At 42.7% G+C, this 24,018-nt stretch overlaps 1 long non-coding RNA gene across 2 annotated transcripts in view; it reads right to left on the minus strand.

Moving 5' to 3' along the window:
• The window catches only part of LOC119386427 (uncharacterized), a 30,960-nt gene extending 8,955 nt beyond the window's left edge, over positions 1–22,005 (minus strand). Inside the window, exons 1-3 of one of the 2 annotated variants that reach the window (XR_005182247.2) lie at positions 21,774–22,005; positions 18,827–19,013; positions 2,228–2,512 (exon numbers count right to left, since the gene is read on the minus strand). This is a non-coding gene — a long non-coding RNA (uncharacterized LOC119386427). Of the gene's footprint in view, positions 1–2,227; positions 2,513–18,826; positions 19,014–21,773 lie in introns of those variants that run through there. The other variant, XR_007415305.1, reaches the window with a different exon arrangement.
• Between the last annotated feature and the right edge of the window lie 2,013 nt (positions 22,006–24,018).

Below are 24,018 nucleotides of genomic sequence, written 5' to 3' on the forward strand. Positions count from 1 at the left end.
ACTTAGACACTTAGCATTATGTAATATGTATAAGGAAAACATTTATGACGACATGGCAGGTGTTGTGGAATCAGAAACCTTCAGTTTCGGTTTCGAATGCGTCTTAGGTTGGAAAAATGGTCAGAACTGTCGAACGGCTTAAGATAACTACATAATTTTTTTGCTAAATATTCTTGATTAGACAAGGAGCTTGAAAATGTCGAATTCAAAAAAATTCTGTTTTGAAGGTGGTGACCTACCTTAAAGATTGTGCAGGTCTTGATAACCTTTCCATCATTGTAAACTTGCCCGTTTTATCTCTTTTTCATAAAATTTATTATCATCCGTTCCTTCATGACGATTTTTTCAGTCACCCTTAGCCATCTTTCCACACCGTCATCACCCTCTCAAGATCAAACACATCACATGCCGTACTTCATCTTTTGCTAATTCAGTCATACCAAAAACCATCATTGAATGGAACCAGCTGCCTCGTAAAATTGCAATAGAAAGCAAAATTCAGAAGTTTAATGACCTTTTAAACCTTAAAGTTTAATGTTCTGCTCTGTTCTCAATTACCCATTTGATTCTTATTTTGTACTGTATTATGTTATTCTGTTATCTTGTGTTGCATTATTATGTTGCGTTTTTAAATATCTTTTTCAATATTTTCAATATGTCTTGCGTTATTATGTTGCTTTTTTCAGTATGCTTAAGGAAGTCTTGTTATTTTTGCTAATTTTTATGTTTGCTGTCTCTGTATTGTATCTTTTCTTCTTTTGCTACCCCCCTGTGTAATACCCTCCCAGTGAGGGTGTTCGGGGGTTTCCTGAAATAAAAAAAATAAATAAAAGTCACCTCTTCACTTACCCCTTTCAGACGCCACCTATGAAGAACTGCATGTAAACGTGTCAAACTGACACAACATTATTTGACGGCACTCAATATTCTATTGCAACGAAAATGTTGTCATAATATATCAATTTAGGTGTTATAGTAACTCGTCCTAATTAAGTAGTAATTAAATATCTATTTATCCTGAAGACGTTGATGTTCTCTTTTGGCATAAATAGAATGAAATTTTAGGCTAGAAATATTGTTAAAATTGATTCTTGGTTATGTACATTTCGAGCAAAGGAAAATTATACTTTCCACAGTATGTACTATGTTCCTATTGTGTTGTGTTCGTTGTCCTTTTGTCCTTACGCAGCTAACATTGTATAATGGCGAGTTTATTGTTTGTTGAATAACTTATTTTCATGCTGCATTTTATTTCTTGTCTGCTTGGTAACCACTCCCCTCTATAATGCCCTATGGCCTTGAGGGTAAATAAATAAATACACAACAGTAGACTGCAAAATGAAGTTAAATGAAGAGAAGTGTATTACGCAGGAGGTTCGATTCGTCCAAAGCTCGATATATCTTGATGTTTCTTAGCCCCTAGTTGATACAAATAGCAAAATCGAGTGGTGTACACAATTGTGTACATAGCGTGTCAAACGGTTAATATTCCTCACGGCATTCCTTGCAAGCACTGAACGCTCATGATGCAGTCCTTTTCATGTCGAGTTACAGTCCGATTTTAGGTGTCTACACTCCTTTAAAGGCCAACTCCGGCGATTTTTCGAGGTCGATGGATCTCAATGAAATTCGCTGGGTACGTTCCTTTGCACGTTTCCGTCATTTATGCCAAATTACAGGCTTGAGACATGCGCAGATTGTTTGCAAATGAATATTAAAGATTGTCTGCAAACGCCCTCCTGGCTTCCCACAATTATTGGCAACATTGCGTCTGTGACGTCAGTATTGGTAAGGCGGCGGAAGTGACGCAGCCTGAGGGCACCGCTAACTTCGGCGCTTCGGCCGCTACAGCGAGCGTCTGCTGTGCACAAGGCGACAGACAGCGTTGGTTCGGCTGGCGCTTCGCTGGTTGTCCCGGCTGTCAGTTTTCATACTCCGCGTCGGCGTCACCGGCATGCCTTGCACGACTTCCAGTTCGTTCGTAACAACGTCTACGTCATACGTAGACAGTACACTCGGTTGGGTTTCGGTTTCGGTGTTGCGCTTTTTTGCTTATTTAAAATTATTCTCCAATTTGCTGAGTATTTCTGCTATCGGGCCCGTAACAGGAGCGTCTCAGGAACATAAAAGCACCATTACTTTGACATGGCCAAAAAATCGCCGGAGTTGGCCTTTAAGAGATGCAGTTGGCCTGTTTTGGAATAAACAAAAGCAAAAACTTCCTGCATTAAAAAACTATATTTTTATTATTTTTAGTCAAAGTAATATGAAGTCTCAACACTTCCAAGCTTGCTCTTGTAATTGTTGGGTTCATTTATTATTTTAGTGAAGTAAACAAAGGTTAAATTGCACAATAGTTTCACATTAGTCACAATGAAGAAGCATCCAGAAATATTGCACGAAGGCAGGTGCTGTCCTCGTCGCAGTACTTGTCCACAATGAGCAGAGCATTGGCACCTGATGGTGTTCAAGCTCCTTAAGGACCCAGATTCACACTTTATTGGTGGTCAGCCTGTAAGTGGAGGAGATACCAAAGTGTTTTTAAGTACCGAGTTCTGCGACTTGCTCTCTAGTGACTTTTTATTCTAGCTTTGCGAAGGAAAATGAGGAAATGGAAACAGTCAGAAATCCTAGATGTATCAGCACCATAACACAAGTCAAAGAGAAGGCATAAAATTGAATACAAAGCACACAAGCAGCACACCAAAGAGAGGACCCCACAAAAAAATGCACACAATGCTATGCATTGCTAATGGAATTGTGCTCTTGATGACACAAATTTCTATCACTAAGCTTATCCAGGTATACTTTCAGCAAGCAGCACATCTATAGGGCACAGCACATGGAGATACATGTCAGCTATGGGCGTACACTATTAAGTTAACGTGGCTCACATTTTTCTAATGCTGCACGGGCGCATGAGGACTGCCATGTGGAGGTGCGTGGCAATGATTGAGAGTGCATGTGCATTGAAAAGCAGCAAAGGTGGCTCGATAAGCCATGAAAGCACCATTTGCAAGCAAAAAAAAAAAAAGAGATTGATTCATGTGCATTATTAGTGTGTTGTTACTGCCATGTATGTGATTATTGTACCAAAGTCATTAAAATCAAGTTTGGTGATTTTATTATTTATAAATAAGTGAATAAATATACAAATGAAGTAAAACTGTGTTTTGTTTGCATTACTTGGTTTCTTCCACACCCCATGGGCATCGGCAAAGCTTGACGAGACCATCAGAAGATTCTGGTGGATGTGGTATATTGAAGATATCTCAGTTCTAGCTTAACTAGTGCTTATGAGTAATTCAGTTTTTCAAAGCTTATGCAAGTTTTGAAGGCCAAAATGCAAGGACTTTCAAGACCCTGTCACAAAGTTATTCAAGGATGTGAGGCAGCACCCCAAGTAAAAGTCTTTCGCTTTAACAATTTTACCAGAACATTACAGATAGCTTCACTGCATTAAAAATACAGGAAATCGATTAGAAATGTCCAGTCCTGCTCATAGTGAATTCCCAATATGCACGAAACTTGACAACTTGTATGCTGGGTAACCTTCAGTTCTCCCATTCAACATTTAAGTGTAACATGGGCCTGCAGCAGTCTGCTCTGTCAGAAAACATGCATGGGATTTTCGGCCACTTCTTCACACACTTGTCCAGCCCAGCCAGAAGAAGCAAGAACTCCCAAGTCTAGTGACTGGCAAACTGTAAATGTGAGGTTTTAAGGAAAGTAATTTGGTTGAATAATTTGAAATAAAGTAGTTAGAATTGAATATATAACATAGTACAAAGAAAAACGAGCAGTTTTATTATGATCCAACGACCTTGCACAACAGTTTTACGAACGAGAACTAGGCATGTGCAAATATCACTTGCGCTAGTGTCGTCTGGTCTACTTTTGACAGTGTCCCTTTGTGCTGTTATACCTGCAATGTCCCTTTCTTGGTGTGAAGCGAAGTTGAAGCAAACTTATATTGAATTTAGGATTTGAATATGAGTAAGTTGCAAGTTATACCATATAGTAAAATATTTCTGTTTGAAATTTTCCTCCTTGGCCCATATAACAAGCTCTTAAACTTAAGGGCACAGGCTAGGCCCTATACCTCCCATGTATTTTAAGGCGCATTTAAGACCAATTTCCTCGGAAACTACTACCGTAAAATACCAAGCAAGCACCCCTACCTGAGCAAGCGCACCCTTCTCCTTTTCGGGAGACTTGAAATATGCGCCAATGAATGAGCAATGATCAATCAAAGCACAGCCATTGTCATTACAGGTAACATTTTGTCCTTGTGGCGACACGGTCTTCAGCTTGCTTGCACGAGTGCTCCCAGTCTCGTTCTGTTAGTAGCTGAACCGTGTATATTTCCAATTATACTACACTCTCCAAACGGTGACTTTGTCAACACGAGCATATCTTTTGCCGTTGCAACGAAATCAACAAAGGTGCAAATAAACTCAAGATAAGTGCACAGAACCATGTCTCACACACACAAGGCAAGTGGACTTGGTAAATGCCGCGAGTATTAAAAAATCTGTACCATGTGCCTTTAGGTAGCCAGACTGACTTTAAAAACCTGCTAAGCTCAGAGAAACCACCAGTATTGTTTTTTTAAAAAAAATCACAGCATATCCACGGAGTGAATGATGATGAGTGGGCGAAGCTGCGGAGGTTCATTGGTAAACCGTGAATCTTCCGTGAATTCTGCCCAGTACATCATCACCGACGTGAGATCGGGCGCGTTTATACTAAAGGTTCGATGAGTAATGACGACTTGCAGCTCACTTTAATTTTACATGTACGCTGTGAATTTTCATTGTTTAGAAAACCATTGCTTTAGAAAGCATCTGGCGTCTTTCGTTAAGCAGCTGGCGTCTTTTCGTTTTGCTTTAGAAACATCTGGCGTTCTTTCGTTTTGCTTTTACAAAACATCTGGCGTCTTTCGTTGGTTTATTTCATCAATCAACGGCGTTTTGAACAAAATTTTTATTGTTTAATCACGCACAGGAGAAATCTCACCAGGCACTACCTTGGAGGTAAACAATGGCTGCTAATGGGAATGAGAGACAGAAGAAGTCGGCTTTTAGCTAACACTTACACTTCTACTTCTACTAACGTTTCCTACTGGAACATGCCAATGGCTGCTAATGGGGAATGAGAGACAGAAGAATTCGGCTTTTAGTTAACGCGCACGCTGCGAATTTTTTATTGTTCAACAACGCACAGGAGAAATCTCCCACCGGCACCACCTTGGAGGTCAAACCGTAAGACTGGTTACGCACTACGACTACTACGACGACTACGAGGGACGAACGGGTGCCGCCTTAAGGAGCTTCGCCCCTAAAATTCGCTTGAGGCAGAAAGCTCAGCTTCTACACGACCTAAGGGGGTGCGGCTGCTCGCCAGCTGGTCTCGGATACCTTGTGATTTTGGCTCAATCAAAATGCGGTAAAATGTGTGGGGCACTGGACATTGTTAAGGAAGGCCTTATTTCACAGAAGCAAAAAAAAAGAGAAAAACCAAATTTCAATAATAAAAGAAATTTACCTCACCCTGTGTCTTAAAAAAAAAAAAATTGGGGCAGCTACGCACCAGTGTTGTGCTGAGTTGGGAAACAGTGTAGCTGGTGGCCTTCCCTAGCATGTCTGCAACCTCCAACTCATCTCCCTCCTCCACTTGCCTTCGATAAACTATGCTAAACTCTCTTTCTTTTATTATTTACCTTATTATTTTCCCCACTGGCACTTCATTAAGTGCATCACACTATTATGTACCTCTATCCATGTACATGCTTTACTTTATTTTCTTGCAAATATGTCTTATTGGTATCACTTTCTAATACAAAAAAGTGTAATGTGCAATATAGTATGTATTTCTGGCACAACATCTGGTGAAAGGGCAGAAAAGATTCAGGGTCTGAGAGAGGCAATCTCACTGACTGTGTTGGTAAACTTGGGATTAATTGTGCAGCCGTCTTTTTCTGCACAGCCGATGTATTGATCCTTGCCCCCACCACCTGAAAGCTTTCTGCACCTAATGTATTTTTGCACTGCTTGCAGGATTAGCACACTTTTGACCATGTGATAATTTCATGTTATGTCGTCACGTAATGTCATCTTATATGACGTCGCAAATACTGCTAATCTGCAACATTATGACGATGTCATAAAGCCTTAATTTATGATCACGTGGCTATTCGCATTGTTCTTGTTGCTGCCACTGCAGACAGTCACTTTTCCCATTTGATGAGGCATCTAACACTTTCACCTTGAAATACAACCGTCCACTTGACCCCCCACCATAGGTTGGCAAAGTCACTCATGAATCGACTCACTCAGACTCAAATCAGGCCACAAGTATGAGTCTGAGTGAATCCGGGTGAGTAATATTTTGGCGAGTTTGAGTCCAAGTGAGTCCGGTTGAGGAAAATATTGGTGAGCCTGAGTCCGAGTGAGCCCTAAGCGCAAAATATATTTATTGAGTGAGTCCGAGTGAGCTCCACGTTTTGTTGCCAATTTATGGTCCTATCTACTCATCTTCATCATTACTATCAACCTCATGTCGGCTTACATTTATACTCAAGTCTATTCACACTAGTATTCATGGGCCATCTCAATATTTATTGATCCGAGGCATGAGTTAGGGGAAGGGGTGCCATGACCTCCCCCCGAAAACTCTTTCATAGGAAGTTCTTGATAAAAATATCTCGTGTGAGTCGCGTATTTCATAAAGATGTCTTTACTGGATTGATATATGATAATGATGATATATGATATATAATGATAGCTCGTATTTGAAGGTACAAGATCAAAAGGTGTGTTGTAGAGCACTGATTATGTGAGATATTGGCATTAAAGAGGATTGACACCATGATCGAAAAAGTCAATTTTACGACAACGGGCTCATGAGTCGACTCACTTGGGCTCACTCAGACTCAGGTGAAGCCATGAGTCTGAGTGAGTTGGGCTGAGTAATATGTTGGTGAGTTTGAGTCTGAGTGAGTCCGGTTGAGAAAAGGTTTAGTGAGTGAGTCCGAGTGAGTCCGGTTGAGGAAAGCTTTGGCGAGTCTGAGTCCGAGTGAGCTCCAATTTTTTGCCGACCTATGTCCCCCACCATCACTTTCGTATCATTTTACCAGAACATTATGCTTATTGCTCTTTGATACTAATTTTACTGATTATATGACTCCAGTTTTAATCTATGACGCGCCTTAGTGTCTACTCTATCATATGCAACCTTTACCTCAAGCCGTTCTAGCCCTTTTAGATAAGCTTATTATTACAGCGAAAGCTGTTACGAGATCACAACAAGGTCTGATTCTGGTGCCGTAGTTGTCCACTGCCACCGGTGTCCATAACCACTATTGCACGAAATAAGAAGAAAGCTAAATAAATAAAAAATGCCGAAGACACAATGGGCATCGAACCCAGACCCTCTGCGTGGCAGCCCAGCATTCTACCACTGAGCTATGCCGGTGCTTGAAACTCCGTTGCAAACTGACCATATCCAGGCTTCATGTCGGGTAAGGAATCATGTTAACATGCGTAATAAAGCGTTTCAGAACAACAGGGTATCACACAATGCAAATTGCGTAACGAGTGGGTCGTTTAATGCTCCAACCCATTACAAAAGCCTCAGGCATATTTCTTCATCGTCGTCAGCCACAGCATCAACAAAGTGCACATAATGCCTTACAAGTGTGTAGCGGGTACCATGCTTTTCTGAAGAACGACGAATAATGGCATAGTGGACGCTTCCCCACTACACAAAAATTATGATGATTTATGGTGTAGTGGGTACCATGCAAGTGTGCTTGTAGTAGTTGGCCCAAGAGTGTTTAAACAAATGCTCTAGAAACGCTGCTCTTCCAGCTTTCGCTGTTACTGTACTGTACGTTCCGCGCAGGCCTGGCAGTTTTTTTTTTATCATGGTTTTCAAACTCACACCGGTGCTTGGCAGGGTGATCTGGAAGATGGCAGACCGTGCCCATGACCTCCCCCCGCCCGAAATTTTTTAACAGCCAAGCTGTTTAGCAAATCCTTCCTTGTCCGGCGAACAAAAAAACTATCATCATAAACTGGTATGTACCACAGATATTTGGTAAATTTGGTCCACTAAAAATGAAGAAGGCAACAGTTAGCCCAAGAAATGGCTGCGAAGCGATGGCGGCGAGCCGAAGACCCCGAGTATGTACAACGAGCTTCTAGGTTGTTTTCTAGGTTGTTTGTAGGCCTTAGCTAGGTGACACCGATGTCCAAACTCGAGAGACAGAACCTCGTGCTGAAACCAAGCGTTCGCACCTCTCATAGATCTACAGGCACGTCATCATTGGCATAGGCCTTCCATTGCTTCGGGGTCTTCTTGCTGCAGTCGTTGCCTTTCCCGTTCCCTAGTATCCCGAAGAATCGCATCTTTTCCCGCACTATGAGAAGGAACGGGAAAGGCAACGGCGGCAGCAAGAAGACCCCGAAGTGATAGAAGGCCTACGCCAATGATGACGTGCCTGTAGATCTATGAGAGGTGCGAACGCTTGGTTTCAGCACGAGGTTCTGTCTCTGGAGTTTGGACATTGGTGTCATCGGTGGAGTTCAGACATCGGTGTCACCAAGCTAAGGCCTAGAAACAACCTAGAAGCAACCAGATTAGTCTTCAGAATCGCCCAGCTATGCTGTTTGAAGCCTTGCACGGCCTAGTGCAAGCTTCCCCAATTTTTTTTTCTTGCCACGGCATACAGAGTCTAAAATGACACTTGAGCACATCTACCTGCCCGGTCTCCACTTCAGATCTGTGAGCTTGGCTCACACATGCGCTACCACGTGATTCTTCATTCCTGTGCCTGCACAAAACTGTGCATTCATCGAATTTTGGCATGCACTTACACTCTCGACAATGTAAAAACAGGATAGACGTTGAGCCTTCGGTTAGCGATATTTTATGTTCCAATAATCTCTCGTTAACACAGTGGCCCCCATGTCCTACATAGAAGCGGCCACAGCTAAAAGGAACCTAAATTTGTTGGTGTGTTTTACGAAACATTTGTTAGTCCACTTGTCAGGGGCGTAGCCAGAAATTTTTTTCGGGGGGGGGGGGGGGGGTTCAACCATACTTTATGTATGTTCGTGCGTGCGTTTGTATGTGTGCGTGTATATATACGCAAGCAAAACTGAAAAATTTCGGGGGGGGGGGGGTTGAACCCCCCCAACCCCCCCCTTGGCTACGCCCCTGCCACTTGTTGTCACCTCGCTGTCAACTTGTACAAAACTTGCCTAGCTTATTGGAAGCTGTAAACACAACATTAATGCCGTACTAACTTCCCACTTTCTTTAGCCTGTGAGATATGCAGGAATGTAAAGAATACCTATGCCACGTTTCTTCCTATTGCTTTCTGCAGTCATGCTCGCTCCTAACAAAATGGACTTCTTTAACCCTTTCAGCCCTGAATTTTTTTTAATGGGTAGATATTTTTTTCTTGTGGATATTTCTTTTTTCATCACCTGAAGAGCACGAAAATAATCTTTTCTGAGCATCCCATCAGTGTATGAGAAAAATAGCGCTATGTCCTAAATATAGGACACCAGGGCTTAGTGGTTGTGAAGGGAAATATGTGAATTTCTATATTGCTATTTATTTTACTGTGTTTACACCTGAAATTGTTGTGAAGCTAGCATGCCAGCAACCATATATGAGCTACTGCGTCTCAAAGGTCCAAAAGCAAGTTTTTGCACTCGTGACACAGTGCTCTTCAATGCACTTGAATGGCCAATATCTAATTATTGGACGCCTTGTAAGACCTAAAATCATAATAAGTTGCCGAATCCTCCTTTGGTGTGCCGCATTTATTGCTGGCCGTTCCTGCATGGGTAAGCTGATAGAACTGCACTTCATCCTCGTTATCTTCAAGCCCTCTCATGCACCATTATTACACTGCAGCAAACGTATTCGGATCAATTATGTACAATCTCGGTGTTGGGACCCCCTTGGAAATTAGAAAGAAATGCAGGCTGATTTCCCGGGGGAGAATAAGAAGAAATTGGAAGCAGACACACGCGCTACGGCTCGGGTCATCATGCAGTGCATTCAAAGATCTCACAACCACTAAGCCCTGGTGTCCTATATTTAGGACATGAAGATTATTCATTGCAGCGGCCTAAGCAGAAATGTTAGGGAAGGCCCCTTTTGTAAATATGCCGTCAAGCACTTTAGAAACAACAGAGAAAATTACGATAGCTACAGAGAAAATAGTTATTCAGTAAAATGTCATCAAATACTTGGTTGCGGCGTTTGTCGTCTTTTTCTCCTTCCGCCATCTTGTTTTCGACATTGTAGACTTCCGAGGAAGATGATGATAGAAAAACTACTACCTATGTTTGCACAGGTGTATTGAGGATACCACAGACACATTTTATAATTTTTTAGTAATTTATGTCACAATTTATAGCAATTTTTCTTCGTGTCCTTTTTATAGGACGCCAGGGCTGAAAGGGTTAAGCGTTCAGCGACAGTGGCCACTGCAATGCAAGGATAACCCACATATAAAAGACGTGTAAGCTGTGCTTTAAAGCTAGAACTCGCTTTGTGCTCACATGAATTGTTGAGGGAAAATTTAAGGCACGACATGGCTATACCATTTTTTACAACCTTAAAATGCTTTGACGAGAAGTGAAATGGTGGCCTTGACTATCTAGGAGAATACTGCCGCCAGCAGGTGCGGTTCTTCTGAAATGTTACAGAAATGTATAAAAATTGCATTCCATTATTCCAAGGGCATTCTTTAGTTCAGCCCTCCTCCATTTATTTCAAATTTCTTGCTCACTGAGGTAACCACAGAGTCAATGTCCTCACCGCTACAAAAAATCAAGTAATCGTGCACATAAAAAAAAACCTTTACAGAATTATCTAAGGCACCTTCTAACCGCTTCTCAATCTTGCTAAGCTATAAATCACTAAGTATCAGAGCAACCTTAGAACCAATACATATCCCCGATTTCTGCACATAAATGCCTTCCTTCCAACCTACCAGCGTCGACTTTAAATACATGGAAAAAATTTCTAGAAGAGCCACCATTGAACCACCACATTTCAGTAAAAACAGTTTCCTGCACTTGTTTGTTAATACAGCCATTAACACATTTTAACAATTCTGGCAAGGAGTAATAAAGGTTTAGCAGAGTGACGAATTGGGCTAGTTGGTGGTCTTTCACGATTTCTTTCGTGAGGGATTACAGGACAGTTGGTGTGCAAACTGACAACTGATTTATTCACATCTTGTGAAGTGTCAAAGGTAGTTTAACAATCAGGTTCGAGGGTTAAGGTAAAGGGCAGAAAAAAGCAAAAAGGCAAAAAAGAAAACAAATATGATGCCAGAACATAGCATATGCCTTATTAAGCACAGACAAATTTTTGGCGGATCAGTGTATATCACTTTCTAGAAATTTTATTTCTGCTTGCGTTAAATGCAACAGCAAGGGTGTGCTGATGCATTGCTCTTTTGCCCCTATGATGAAAAGGGTTTCTTTTATCTCCCTGGTATCTTTGTCACTGCAATGTGCAAGCAACACGTGTCACGGAACTTTGGTGTACAGCATCGTTTTCAGTGTGCAACGAGGTGACCTGCTGCTTGCAATTGTTGGCAGGGGTATCTGTGTTCCAGGAGACGTTTATTAATACAGCGTCCTGTATGCCCTATTTATTTATTTATTTATTTATTTATTTATTTATTCATACAGTACTGCTAGCCTCTAGATGAGGCTGTAAGCAGGAGTGGGAGTTACAAGAACAAAACGAAGTGAACAAATCAAGATACAACAATTGTGTCACATGAATCGAAAAGAACAAGAAAAAAAAACGTTCCTGAAGAGTGAGATACAAAGCATATATGCAATTTTTAGAGCATGGTATGCGCAAACTGACTGGAGAAAGATGACAGAACTTCTTCTCACGTAAAAGAAAAAAAAAAAAGAACGTGAAGATGCGATAGACATGTCATGTCAACTAAAAGGGGTTAAAGAAAAGAGTTATAATGTGCTCACAAAAAAAAAACAATTAAGTGTAAGGCATATGGACAACATTTGAAACTATAACGGTTGTAAATTATTGTCAAAGCGATTACAAATGAAGAATTTGTACAAAAGAATCAGTAGTTAGACATTCCACAACGCCGGCTGGCAGGCGGTTCCATTCACAAATTGCCTTTGGAAAAAACAACTTTGCAAGTTTCAGTGTGGCAGGGATATTCTTTTATTTTTTTACTGTGGTGTGAATGGGTGGCTCACCTGGACACTGGCTATATGTAAGTGTGTTTATGTATACCAAGTTTATCATGGAATAACAGGTGCATGAATTCTTTAACCGGTCGTGTTGGCGCCACTTTTGTAGGAATTCTAGACCTGCTTTTTTTACCAAAGCACTAGCAGAAGTGCGCCAGCTATAAGAACGATATACAAACCTAACCACTTTCTTTTGGACAGTTTCTAGTTTGTTTGTGTTTCCTTGACTGTATGAGCCCCAACCTATCGATGCATATTCTATTACAGGATGGACTACAGTTTTATACGCTATTAATTTAACCTCGTGTGTACATAGCCGCATATTTCTTATTAAGTAACCAAGTTTCCACATAGCCCTCCGCACACCTTTCAATATATGTGTTCATTCCACTTCATATCCGACGTTACTGTCACCCTGAGGTATTTATATCTGTTTAAAACAGCAAGAGACCTGCCGCCTATGCAGTGATAGCTTAATGGCTGTCGTTTTGTGTCACAGTCATTGCAACAGATTTTTTAATGTTTATTTTCATTTGCCAATCTGTGCACCTCACTGCAATTTGTGCTAAAGCATTGTTAAGTAGAGCCTGATCACTAGGATTCTGAATGTTGTGATAGACTGTGCAGTCATCAACATAGAGCTTAACTTTTAACGAGATATCAAGAAGAACAAGGGCCCAGCGCAGACCCTGTGGAATGCCCGACTTAACAGGTACAGGATCTGAGCACACGTCAATTCTGACACACAGGGCTCCATCATACAGATAAGCTTCGGCCATGCAAGGAGCAAATCATGTATATTCTTTACCGCAGGTTAGGGCAATACTGCACACAACCTTCTTAGCACATAGTACAAGGGGGTCTCGGTGGTTTGTTGTGTACTTTTTCTTCAGTTATTGTTCACTGCTTTGCAGAATCCCTTAAAGCTTATGAAGCGCTGAAGACAAAAAAAAAAACACTGACACTGCATGTTCGCCCTGCTTGTTTCATATAGTGCAAAATGCTGTACAAAAACAGAACAACTGCTGCTTTGCTGAGGTCAGTGTGTCCTTATTTCTTCGGTGGCGCATTGGTTTTCGGTTTCTTTTTTTTTTAATTTTCACTGATTCCTACGAGCATGCTTTGGGAATAGCCACTGCTTTTTAATCTTTTAAACTGATGGTTTAAGGCTATGCTCTAAAACAGGGGTCTCAAACTCACATCAGCTATCGGACTGCAGTTATGAAATTTAATCTTACAAAGGGCAGTGACAGTGAAAATGTCAGAACTGCGTGGGGAGGGAGTGGGGGAGTGTAAGTAAAATGTCAGCTAACATTGCCATTTGAAGGGAAGCCTTTCCCATATCTCTTATATTGGTCATTTCTTAAGGGTATTTGGCATCAGGAATAGAGAAACATGTCTATACCAATCTCCACAATGACTAATATCTGGACGCCGATCCTTAAGTTTAGTTTTTGTTCTGCGGTGATGTTTCAACACAAGGTGACCGCATGAGGTGTCTGATGAAAAAAAAATGCTTATGACCATTCACATTTGTGTGGCTTACCCGAACAAAGTGTTATTAATCACGACAGGCAAGAAAATAATGCCAGCACCATTTAGCAAAGTCACAAAAGTCATCAAAAAATATGGGAAAACTGTCACGCGTGGGCTACGGGCTGCTAGCGAAAGGTTGGCGGGCTGCATGCGGCTGAGACCCATGCTCTAGAAGATGATGGCAGGACTCTTTCACTGCTCGCCAGATGCATAAATAACGCCAGGCCTGTGCAGAAAGCACAGCACAGTCACAGCAAAAGTTGGAAGAGCAGCACTTCTACAGTCCGTTGTAAACTCTCTTGGGGCTACTAATACAAGTACACTTGCCACTACGCCATAAATAATAATTTTGTCAAGTTGGGAAGCACCGACTGCGCCATTATTTATCATTCTGCGGAGAAGCAAGGTACCCGTTACACATCTGCAAGGCATTATGTGCACTCTGTTGATGCTGTGGCTGATGTTGATGAAGAATTATGCCAGAGCCTTTTGCAATGAGTTGGAAGCATTGAATGACCCACTAGTTACGCAATTCACATTGTGCAACACCTGTCTACACAATTTGCATTGGGCGACGCCTGGTTCTTATTTTACTCTTTTACCACACTATATTACACATGTTAATGTCATTTCTTCCCGGCATGAAGCCTGTGTAGGGTCTTTATGCAAAGAAGTTTGAAGCAGTGGCATGGCTCTGTGGTAGAACACTGGGCTGCCACGGAGAGGGTCCAGGTTCGAGCCCCGTTCCATACTAGATATTTTTTCAATTTTCATTTTTTTATCTTATTTTGCATGATCGTGGTTACGGACATCGCCGGCAGCAGACAACTATGGCGCCAAAAACGGCCATTGTTGTGATCTCATAACAGATTTCGCTGTAGAAAGCTATGCCTCATTTGATGAGTTTCGAGTGGTTTCACTAGAAGCTTGGGATTTCTTTCTTTCCTATAGTGTTATAATGCCAGCGCATGTGGTGAATTTCAAACCTGATTTGTATATCGAGGAACCATCTACACATCTAAAACAAGCTAATATGTCAAAGCCCTTCATTTGTTGGGCTAATTTACAATCGCCTACTGCCAGGAACAGGTCAGAGCATACTGGAGTGATACAAGAACTGATACAAGAACGTATATGTTGACATCGAGCACCCCCCCCTACACACACAGACACAAACACACAAACAAAAAAGATCCTGGCATAATGTGCATATGATCTAACATCTTTCTTGTTAATCTCAACTGCTGACAAGTTAGGGTTGCCCTCTCCTTTGAAACCGAAAAGGTCCGACTGGGTTGATATTAAGGCATTTTATTACTTCACGTGAACTTGTGTCACTGGCCTTAGCACCTGCAGAAAGTAATGCTGCTCAGGAATCCAAGGTTTTGATTTTGTACTTTTCAGGGTGTAATATCCTTTTCTCCATGTTTTATCATTTTTTTCCTAAAGCTTATTTTTATTTTTGGCCTGATCCAGCTCTGGCTATTGACCTGCAACATCAAGGGGATGTGGCCACAGGCATTATGATCATCATCATGTGCTGATCGTGAAATCGTGAAAAGAGACAAAGTAGGATATTAATAGTGTCAAGCACGGAACATGACAGAGATGAAACATGGAGTAATACAAACACTCTCTGTCTTGTCTTAGTCTTAATAGTTCCATGCTTAACACTATGAATACGTCGCACCAACAAGACCAAAAATCTACCCTTGCTAAGTGTAGGTTATTTCGTGTTTTTCCCTTCTTGTTTGCAACAAAACAGGTAGAATCCCATTGGTTTATTGAGAAAACTTTTATTGGCAGAAGAAAAAAGAGAGAATGCAAGCTATCATGGTATAGACCCTTATTTCAAGGTCAGCTCACTGGACTTTTTGTCCGAGAGAGCCAGGTAGCTATCTCATCTCCTCTTTGGAAGCCATGCTTCATGCAGCTGCCTTTTCTGCTGTATGCGGCATGCTGCGGAAGAGGCATATCCAGAGGCTTTTGAAGCACTTCAATGTGGTATGTTTAACTGCAGGTGCATCTGCACACCGTGGACATACTTATGCAAATCGTGCAGGATAGATTCCATTTAAATAATGAATTAGGACAGGTACGTCCCTGAATTCAGCATCCGACTAATGAAGGGTTAACTCTTTGTTAGGGTTTAACTCTTTGGCTGCAGTTGTGACTCCAGAGCGCCAAGTTTCGACTGACTGATCATTTGGACATACATACCCCAACTGTAACCACAAGCAAGAACTGCCATTAGTGCCGACAGAGACATAGGTAGGTCCACAGAAACAATTAGTGTCATTACTGATGTGTATTAGAGTCATAACTTGTTAAATCATTGCAGCTTGGCTAAAGCGAATTCATTATTGCAATATGTTCAAACCCTTCAAAAGTAATCTAAACTAAAAATTTTCCCATGTCTTTGCATAGCACAATACTATATGAAGACAAAGCATACTGAAAAACACAGCTGTATATACTATGTAAATGTAAAGAAATGTCAAGCGTTTCTTTACCTGAGTCAGTAAAACTGTATACTTTTTAGATTGGCAGCACTACCAGTGGCAGGACAGTCAAAACAGGAGACAGGGAAAGCTTCACTTAAAACTGACTCCTCAGTTTAACCTTTATTACTGAGCCCATGGCTGCAGTTAGAGAACAGCAAAATAAATGTGCAGTTCTTGTTGGTGTGGTGTATCATGTGAACAATATTTCCTTCACCACTTTCTGTGCAGGCCCAAGAACATGCATACCAATAGACCTTTTTCAAGCACACGAGCGCCACCAACGGGCGCGCAAGCGCTCATGGGAAATGTGTGTACGCCGCAGCAGCCGCCGCGACGAGCGCGCGTGTCTCGTGCTGTAGCTTTCCGCTTGCGCCATGCCAGGACTTCTTAGACACAGTGAATTTGGCAAGGTGCAACATGTTACTGCGCAATTCAATCCCGAACTTAAGCGCTTAGCTGCTACGGCCTCTCGACGATTTGCATCTCTCTCACTGTTGGACCAGTTGAGCTAGAGTTACTGTATATGCTACCTTTAAGCATATACAGTAACTCTAAGTTGAGCGGCTCAGAAGCGTCACCTTTTATTTATTTTTTTAGCCCCACTGCGCCTTACGGCACAAATAAAAAAATACAGCTCGGTTGCCTACGAAATGCAGGAGCGGTCTATGATTCTCGGATGCATTTGGAATCAACGTCCATTGACACTGTCGACGACTACAGTGTGAGGTTCTGATATCTGAAGAGTACACTAGAAAGTGTAGTCGGCATTTGGGGAAATGGGACACATCCATTGCGTCGCTCGCACCATATATGTAACAAACTATAAGTGCCTACTAACCTTCGTTGGTGCTATAGCTACAGGTTGGAATAATACTTAGAGCGAAAAAAGAATGGAGCAGTACAAGGAAGGAAATGCACAAACCAGCGCTCACACACAACTGAAAGATTATTGCACGCGTGAAAAAAAGCATTAAAAAATGCGAGTGTGTCGCGCGTGTCATAAAGAGGTACGAAAAGTCAAACAACCAAGGCGTGTGCTTACAGTCGATTAATAAAGTAGAATTCCTTGTCTTGTAACGACTGAGAAGGTTGACTGACACAAAGTGTGGCATTATTTGTGACATGATATGCCACCGAAATTTCTCGCGTTGTCTGATTAGGTTGATGGTACAAAATTACTGTGCTTTCGAAGATGGGATTACATTTTCATGACTGATATAGAGAGGCGAGATGAGACGGCTCCATTCAATGAGTTTCGATGTACGCTGAGGCGCTTATACGTATTAATACATCAACCAGTCTGGCGGATGTACATGTGGACACAAGAAAGAGAAATTTATGGTTAACTCCTACACAATTTACAAAACAATCGGCATGCCTCTGACCGCATTTTTCTTTGCCAACCGCAGACCCCTGCGACCTTAATGCAACTGAGCTTATTTGGGGCGGTAAACACAACCTTCACCCCCACATCCCTTCCCTACATTCTTCAGGCCATGCGACTGAAGAACTTCTTATACATACGTGGAATAACTGCAGTATTTCTAGTTTCTTTATTATTTATGGATGGAGAACGTCCGTGTTAATCTTTCTTTGCCATGCGAACAGATTTTCGCGAACTGATACAACGATACGCAGGATATCCCGCCTCTTTGATCACTTTGCAGCTGGAAACTACTGCTCATCTTATGTGCGCAAGTTTTTTTCCAATGCCTTGCGTAATCATGACATCACAATTCCTTGTTTAACAACATTCGAATGCGCCGACGCGAAATTGAACACCGATTTCACTGAATGCGGGCTATAGTGCCCGCGAACATGCTCCGCAGTTAAACTTATAAGCATGTATCAAGAAACTGCAAATTATCAGAGCAAGGCATCTCACAAGTGAATTCTAGTCCAATCCCTTTTTCTTTAAACACGTTTAGGATGTGCTCACTTCTTTGTACAGCGCATGACTTGTCAATTAAAATAATATAATAATCTGTATACCTGAACACTGTAACACCTCTCTACAGTTTGGTTAAACCCTATCACGAGCCACTATGGCATTAAATGCCGTAGTGGCTTGTGAACAAGTAATCATTGAATAAATATGAATTCGGTGTTCCAGCTCACATTGCTCACGATAGCACGTTTTTACTGCATGTATACCGGCACGTGATAACTCGCATGCCGCTTAACTGCTAGATCCAGTATACATCCGCTCGGTAATATACCTACACTGACTGCATCATTTCTTTCGCATTTCATGCGTAGAGATACATGCAGGTGCGTTCAGACGGGTAGCACTTAGTATTTAATAATAGTCAACCAGCGGTGACGTGTTTTTTTTTCGTTTGGTGCTCCCACGGCGCCAACGAGCAGCGAGCGACGGAACAGCGGGCGGGCTCGCCGTACACACTTTTCCCATAGTGCTTCGCGCGCCCTCGGGGGGTTCTGGGATTGCCTGAAAAAGGTCTATTCCTGGAGGCCCAGGTACGGCGTGTGCCTGCCATGAATGCATACAATCCGGCTTACCTCGAGATCCTGAAGGGCCTTGGAGAGGAGCTGGCTCGTGTGCAAAACAGCACGGATGGAACTGCGCTGATGCTGGCACTCAAGGCTACCGCTGCAGCAAGACGTCGCCGGGCTCGTCAGATACGAGTGCAGCCAACCAGCATTGCCAGGCGTCGGCCAAGGCTCACGAGGGGGTCTAAGAGGATGCCTGCAAGGCGCCTAGTAGTTGAGCCAGCTGCCAACAGGCCAAAGAAGAGGCCCCATTCTCTCAAGCTAAACGTCGAGCAGAATGTGCCCAGTGCAAGGCTGCATTGAATGGTCGCTGCCTCCCGCCTAATGGGTTTTATGGCAGCCCTAGGCACAGTGCCAGCCTGGTTTCAATAACAACCTTTCTAGGGTTTTATGCGCCAAAACCGTGATGTGATTGTGAGGCACACCGTAGTGGGTGACTTCGGATCAATTTAGGCCACATGGGATTCTTTAACATGCACCTAAATCTAAGCAAAGGAGCTGCTCATCATACAGGCTGCTCATCGCCGCCACTGCACTTAGGTGCTTCACCTATCCTTGAATCAAAGTGAGGACAGCGACTCCTCACGTTGGCTGTTGTGACATCATACCCCTACAATTGGTGACCTTAGCCACAGGCGCAAGCATCTGGCTCTGCACTGCTACCACAGTATCATGCATACAGTCATGTTAAAGAATGGCACCTACTAACGGACAACCCTTGGCTCCTCCAGCTGTGGCCCATTCAAGTCACGCTGTCAAGTCATGTTGTCATGCAGTCACAATGTGGTATTCCATGATGATTGACTTTTGCTATGCCTTACCGTTAGGAGCTAGTGTGGTCCTCAGTGCTGTCAGCCCTCATCACTGAGGGCTGACTGAATTTTTGATGTACCACAAGAGCGCCCAGACGTAGGCGGCTAGACAGATACGTAGATAGACAAGCTCAAATAGCCTGCAGTCTGCTAAGAAATGCTTCGCATTTCAAATGGGGCAGCTAAGCAAAATGAACAAATGTAACAAAAGTAACTCACAAAAGCGAAAGAGGTCAAGGTTTAGTTACTCCAGATGTAAGCAACATAACCCTGGTTGCACAGCCTAGTTGCACGGCAGCAGTGACCACAATGCCAGTAAGACAGAAAAGGAGACCAGTGAGCAGACCTCAGAGCATGTCTTTCCTTGAACATGTCGACCCCTGTTCTAGAATATTACAGTGGTCTTGATGTTGTGAGAACAAAAGCAGAAATAGTAATCATGTCAAATAGAACACCTTTCTGCTTCCTTTGTCTTGATGGCGAGTTTCTCTGAGATTTTTTGTTATCAGTAGGGGTGTGCAAATAGTGAATTTCATCTTGAATCGAATAGTGCCGAATAGTGGCCGAAAATGTCAAATATAGATATCGAATACAGAAAGTTTTATTTGAAATTGAAAGAAAGAACAAGGAAATAAAATCTGCTCATGTCTTCGAACACATAACGCGGTGCGTGACTACTACCGAAAGACTATGAATTGTCATGACACAAGCAGTTTCACATGACCTGGCTTCAGGCTCTCTTGCCGCGATGTTAAGGTGTTTCCTGCAGTTCACTGGGTAATCAACTAAAACCTTTTTTCTGTTCACTGGGTACCTCAGTAGCAGGGTTGGGAAGGTATCACAAAGCGATTATGGCGATACCTCGATAAAGTGCAGCTCCGTGCTCTTTGCAGTATGTTAAAGGATCATCCTTTCTTGTGATTAGGGGCTCATTGAAGTATTTGTGAACCTCTTGCCTATAAGACCTGAGCTCAGTGTGCTGGTTATTTTTGGTTGCCAGCAGTTCGAGTCTCACAGAATGTTCCCTGGCCATTAGCCATGAGGCATGGAAACAACATAATCTTTTTTAAAATGAACATGCACTCACTTTTGAACCAGCATATCGATGAAAGTTTTAACGAAAGGTGAAAATTTAATGAAGTTTAGCGACTTTAGCGTTAGTTTTTGCCATCCCACCCTAATCAAATTGCACTATTGGCCTTTGTCGCGTCTTTGATATTCGTCGTGTTGAATTATTCAAAACTTCAAATACTAGCTATTCAAAAGTCAAAACGAATTATTCTATTTGAATTCGAAACTTGAATATTTGCACATCCCTAGTTATCACTTTGCCAGAGCGCTGTTGCTCATTTCCAGTTGTCTTCTGAACTTCAAAGCACTACAGAATTTTCTGTCATCTTTGCTCTGCACACATTTACAAGTTATTTACCTTGCTTCAATAAACATTAATGTCTGTGTGTATATATATAAAACATGTTTATGCTTGTGATATACCAATAAACCAAAAACCTCTTTTGCTTGTTCTTACTTCATGGGACACTTTTCTTGTTAATAAATTGTTATCCCTTGTTTTGTTCTTTTTTTCTGCATGGGTACAGTGATCACTGCAGTGGCGGACGTGATTTTAGTAAGCCTCCCTATAATATATATTTTTACTGTGATGAAGCGTTAAAGTGTAGACATCATGGAGAGTAGAGCCGTATAGAGTGCACTCGACAATTTCATGCAGGAGGGTTGCACAATACTGCCAGATCACACAATATACAGCGGGAGGAAAGAAAGCTGAAGCCACAAACGAGTGCGGATAAGTGCGAGTCTCCCTTGCCTTCACTGGAACACAGAGCCGTATTGCGGTGAAGCCATGAAAAAAAAGCATATACGCGAAGAGCTCCCTATTTTAAGTTCAATTTCCTCCTCTTAAATTTATTCCACTAAAGGCAGTGCTTTAGGGCTGCGTGCTTTTCTTTTATCTTTTAGCTTCGCAAGTTTGGAAGCGGCAGCACGATAAAGTTTGCGCGCAGGCTTTTATGGTCGCACGCTTGCACCGCCACTAGCTAGTGGAAGCTGCGCTTGCTGCCCGAGCAACGTTCGTAGCCTTAAACGCGCTTTTTAATAGATCCATGCTGAGCAGCAACAAAACTTACCAAGTGGAGTAGAGCAATGTCCGTCGAGTTGTTCTTCGCTGCAGGCTGTGTGTGTCCGCTTCAATGCATCCTGGACGAGACGGCTTTCGGCAGCGAGAAGTGTGCGCACAGCGTCTCTCGAAGCATTTACTGTCTGTTCACGAGTATCCGATTCATTCGTAAGGCGTTTGCTATGGTCGCGTCGTCCAGGCATGGAGAGCCAGGCACAGGCGCGGTCGCTGTGTTTCCGCTGATACGAAAACACGGGGACTGGCAGCCGCCTGACACAATTAGGCCGGCCAAAATGCATAGCCCCAGAGAGCGCCGTGGCGCGGTGCATTGTGGGGGGGTTTATTCGCTCGCCTTTGTAAATGCGCGGCCGGGCCGGGCGGGCTCGCAGCCCTTTGCCGTCGGGCTCGGGCGGGCCTTCGACAAAGTCAGCGGGCCCGGGCCGGGCTCGGGCTCTGAAATGCGGCCCGTGCACAGCTCTAGTTTCTTGGCCCGTTGCCAGCCAGTTGGTGCGCGTGACGATGCAAGTTGTAGCAAGCGCGGGCCAAGAAACCACCTTTAACTTATCGGCCTACCGCTGCAACGGAGCCGGCGAGTCGCGGCCGCAGCTCATTTCGTTTGCTCAAACCACGGCTGAGGGCAGCATACTCGCAGCGCGCGCGCGCTAATCACGTGGTTCTTTTTGTATTTCGCGGGCTTTCTTTGCAGCTTGGAAAAAATGGTATACGTGAGACTTTCTTTATTGGAAATAATGCAATTGGGGTTTCTGAAGACGCTCTCGAAGTTTGCAAGCAGAATTTCTCGCCTAAAGTCAATATTTAGCAATTTAGTTAAACCTTCCTAATTAACAAATTAGTTAATTACAAAACAAAAAATTGTCTTTTGTGCGCAAGGCGGCCGTCAGCAGTTTGCAACTGATTTCACTCGCGTGCCTCTAATGTTGTATTTTTTAACCCTTGGCTAAAGATAGCTGGGACACCCTGTATATGTGTGTGTGCGTGTGTGTGTGTGCGTGCGTGTGTGTGTGTGATTGGAGGTGGTTTTTTATATTTATAGAGCTGATCAGATGACTTGCTTTTCAAAACTGTTTGTTTTAAATCAAGGAAGAATCTGCACAAACAGATTGTCCTGGCTGGGCCGCCCTATACCGAGACAAATAGCAGTGTTTAAAAATATTTTGGAAATATTACTGTGAAGTTTAAAAAGTACACCCTAATTTGACCTGATCATCTGAGCATTGCATCGGCAAACTGCCCAGTCTTAGTTTGGCGCTGTAGATACGATGAGTATGAAGAACCTGCGATGAGTGTAAAGAACCTGCTATGATTCTAGCACCGAAAATTCTCACTTATTAGACAAAACATGTGGCTGACAAAGCAAGGTACTTCGCAGAAGTCTTCAGGATAAGCCGAGTGCCAATTTCTTTACTGTTGGAGCCATCTAATATAAAATCTTTCTTAAGACGAAGACCAAGTTCAGTCGATTAATACTTAAGGAAACCACATATTGTGTATAGCTATAAGATTATAAATGATTACGAATTTATATCCTAGGTGTCGTTCCTTGCCCTCCTACTTTTCCCATCTTGGGTGGGGGGTGGACGGTAAAGCGTTGAAGCAGCCCTTTACTCCTCCCTTCCGGTTCCTCCAAGTAAATAGCCCACGTAAACTGCGTAAACTCACAGTTTCGTTGAAAAAATGTGCGATTATAACGTTAAACTACCCCGCATTGTTTCCTTCCGTATAGGTCGTTAGCTGTTAATGATTGGTCGAAATATTTTGGGCCATGCTCACAGCACCTGCGCGTCAAACGACACAACGAATGACGCGTAAGTGATCCACCACGTAATTACAACTTACGCATGATTGCGTAAAAATAATAATGATGAACTATTTTCAGTACGGCGTATTGTTTGTCATTAGTTCTTCGCTATTCGTCAACAATTTTCAATGTGCCATAAATCGCCTCTTTGCTACGCGACGTCACAAGTCTGCAAAACTGGCGGCGTTAAAATGAAGTGTGCACAATAAGCAGCACATTACTGTGCTGAACAATATCTCATTTTTTCGGAATAGCCAGACAGTGTCCCCTTCTGAACGTAATTTAAGAAGGCTGCCCGCCAATCACATTGGCAGCGGCTGCTTATACGAGGTCGTGGATTTTTGCCACGTTATCGGCCGTGGTAGCCGTTTGCGGGGCGCCTGGGCGAGGCTCATCAAAAACAGACGTGCGACCACGTTTAAACTCGTTGAACCAA

Source organism: Rhipicephalus sanguineus, chromosome 3 (assembly GCF_013339695.2).
Source record: "Rhipicephalus sanguineus isolate Rsan-2018 chromosome 3, BIME_Rsan_1.4, whole genome shotgun sequence".
In the NCBI taxonomy this organism is placed as follows: domain Eukaryota; kingdom Metazoa; phylum Arthropoda; class Arachnida; order Ixodida; family Ixodidae; genus Rhipicephalus; species Rhipicephalus sanguineus.